This window comes from Cystoisospora suis (genome assembly GCF_002600585.1).
Source record: "Cystoisospora suis strain Wien I chromosome Unknown contig_2008, whole genome shotgun sequence".
NCBI classification, from domain to species: Eukaryota; Apicomplexa; class Conoidasida; order Eucoccidiorida; family Sarcocystidae; genus Cystoisospora; species Cystoisospora suis.
The window spans coordinates 1-3,446 of record NW_027154807.1 but is presented as its reverse complement, the minus strand read 5'-3'; positions in this window follow the sequence as shown (position 1 = coordinate 3,446).

Sequence of the window (3,446 nt, the reverse complement as noted above, 5' to 3'; positions counted from 1 at the left end):
CTGCTTCCTGTCTTTGAGCACTTCGGACCAGTCGCGTATCGTTTCAACCTTCTCGGGATCCGGCGATACCTTCCCCGGCTCTATCACGAACCCTAGGTATGTCGCGCGTTGTGTTGCTATCTCGCACTTGGTGGGGTTGAGGTAGAGCTGGTGCTCCCGCGCCCTCTCGAACACGGTGCGTAGGTGGGCCAGGTGTTCTTGTTTCGAGCACGAATAGATGAGCACGTCATCTAGGTACACGATCACGAAGTCGTCCAGCTCTTTGATGAAAATAGAGTGCATTAGATGTTGGAAAGTTGAGGGTGCCCCAGCCAGTCCAAAGGGCATCACCTTAAACTCAAAGGTGCCATATCGTGTTCTGAAGGCGGTTTTCCACCGATCCTGCTCCACCACTTCGACTTGGTAGTAGCCCTTCTGGAGATCCAGCTTGCTGTACCATTGTGCTTCGCCTAGCTTGTCAATTAGGTCTTGAATCCTGGGGATGGGGTAGCTACCTTTGATAGTAATCCCATTGAGTGCTCTATAGTCGATAACCAATCGTAGGCTCCCGTCTGACTTCCCTACAAAGAACACTGGCGCCGCTACTGGTGATTGTGAAGGTACTATGAACCCCTTTTCTAGTAGATCCTTCAGGTATTTCTTGAGTTCCTTGAGTTNNTGATAGCATTTCTTGGGGTATTCGGGTATCCTTCCTGGAATCGTGGGTATTTGGTGTTTAATCGGTCTATCCTTGGCCGCCCCGGGTGGTAGTTCCCTGAAGATGTCTTCGAATTCGTCCACTAGCTGTGCGAAGTCGTGATCGAGCTTCGACTTCCCCTGGTTCAGTAGCTGGCTGGGTGGGGGTCGTTGTGTTTGCCCCATTGTTAGGCATAGTTCCGTTCCGCTCTCGTGGTGATTATTGTCTGTACTCGTTCCCATTTTGATCATAGCTATAAATTCCACCTCCTTTCTCTTGATCCATTTCCTCAACTGGATCATCGAGCACTGTTCGATGAGTCTCTGGTCCTCTGCTTCTCGCGGGTCCTCCTCCCCTTCCTTGAGGAGGGTGGTTTCGTGGTTGCTTCCTTCCGATTCCCTTACCGCTGCTATCCTGAATGGTTGTTCTTACCATCTTCCGTTCGCGTTTGGAGGGGTGGTTCTGGGTTTACGTTTTGAGGCCCTTTTTTTTGGGGTCGTTGCGGGTTCTTCCTCTTCGTCCTCGGATGTTAGGATCAATGATATTTTGTCTTTGGGGTCCTTTCCCTTTGTCGTCCCCTTTCTCTCTGGCCTCGGCGTGGTCCATGTGAGGCTCGGTAGTTCCTCCCCTGGTACCATTGGTAGCTTCCTGGGTTCCGCCATTGTTTCGTTCGTTAGTCTCCACTGTCCCTCCGTTTGCTCCGTGCCTGGTGCGTGTTGTTCCGGGTTGTTAAAAGAAAATTGTCCCTGCGCAAAGGAGCAGATTATTCTAGTGCCCGCTATGAAGTCTATTCCCAGTATTGCTTCTTGCCTTATCTCCGCAATGATTAGAGGGTGTGTTCCTGTCCACTCCAATACCTTTAATTCAGCTTCCAGTAGGATCTCTGTCGCCGTGCCTGGCTCTCCTGTCGCCCCTTCGAAGTGGTAGGTTTCCTGCAGCGTGTGGGTCTTCCTGCCCGCTGCTTGCACTAGCTCTCTGCTCACGAAACTGCGCGTTGCTCCGCAGTCGATCAAGGCCTTTACCGCCCGACTATTAATTCGTATAGTCACAATGGGCGGTTCGTGTTTTACTGCTGGCAACCTCACCCCTTGTTTCCCCTGTTTCTCTAGGCGTTCGCTCTTTCCCGGTGGTCCTTCGTGCCCCGGTCTGCTAGCTAGCCCCCCCGGGCCTGCTTTCCCTTCCGGCCCTTGGCCGGTCTTTGTCCTTTCCTTCACTCTACCTCGTCTTTCCGGAGTCCCACTGATGGTATAGCATCCTTCTGCGTTTTTATTTGCGTTTGCCTCCGTAACCTCTGTCTTTTCCGCCAACTTTCCGCTTTCTTGAGCAAGTTCCGGGCTTCGTGGCTTGCCGACGGCACTTGCATGCGCTCGGGTTCCGCGGCTTGGCGTCCCCTGCCGCTCTCTCCGGTTGTCTTCTCCTCTCCAAAGTCCTTTCTTTTCCCTTTCCTGTGCTTCAGGCGTACTCCAAATGTTCTTTCCTCCCTTCCTATGTGCTACTGGATGCGTACGTGCTCCTTCCTTGCTCTCTCTGCTCTGGTTCTGCGTTGCTCGGGCTGCGAAACTGCCTGCTTCTATGGTGGTCTTTGGCCGATCTTCCCTGTTTCGGGCTCGTTTGTGCTCGTTTTTTTCCCTGACGGTTTCCATTTGTGATTTGGTGTTGTTTTTGCTCCTTTCTTGCAGGTTTCTTCGTCCTCTTAGGCTCCCTTTGGTCCTCTTCTCCGCTCTTGGGTGCCTTGGCCCCGCGCGCCCCCTTGGACCGTCCGTTCGTCGCCCCTCGGCTAATCTTCGGTTCGACTTTGCCGCCGCGCGGCCGCATCTAGGGCCTCTTCCGCCGCCGCGCTCTATCCGTTTGGTCCCAGGTGGTTGCGCCCCCCTGTTACAACCCTTTTTGGTGGTAGTGGTGGGTCTGGGCTTTCGCTTGTGTGCAGCCAGTGGCCAACCTGTCGCGTCTCCTGGCCTGGCCTGTCCCTCCGCCGGTTGGTCAAACCCAGTTCTTCTGCGTTTTTCCCTTTTTCCGGAGTTGGATCTGAGCCAAGTTCCTGTTTCCAGGGCTATTTCGTGTAGTAGGCCTTTTTTGGCTTGTCTCTTTACCTTACTGCCTCTGCTTCTCGCTTGGTTGGTCTGCGCTTGGTTCCGTCCGCGCCCCTGCTGGTTATTTCCTCTCCATTCCCGCCTCTTCCTCGGGTCCCATCCTTTGTGCGGGTTGCTCCTTTTCCCAGTTACTTCCTTTCCAGGCAAAGCCCTTCCTCCATTCCTCTCGCTCTTGAGTTTCTTCCCTCCTTTGTGTCTATCGAGGCCGTGCCGCCGCCTTGGGTCTTGGTGATCCCGCCGCTTCCTCGCCTGTTGCATGCGCCGCCGGGTTCGTCTTTTCGGGAATTCGACTTCGTCCTTTGTTTCTGTTTCCTCTCCGCGGTGTTCTGTGTTACTGCGCGTAGATTTGCAGGTTCCAAGCTGCTTCGGAGGTTGTTGTGGGCCCTTGGCGGTCCTTTGGCTATCGCATGCGTCCGGCGCTGGCGTCCGTAAGCTTTCCTCTCCGTGTGTTTCCGCCCTTACGTTCACTATGTCGTCTTCTGAGTCCGAGCCGTGGCTTTCTTTGGAGGAAATATCGGGTTTCCGTTTTAGGAACCCTCCCCGTCGATCTCCCCGTATGACCGAGCTCCTATGTTGTGTAATGATTCTTGGTGTCCAGAGACTACGCGAAGGCGGCTTCGGCGTCCCGAAGGGGTGATGTCACGGCTGGGTGTGGGCTGATTGTCTCCCATAGTCCGTGG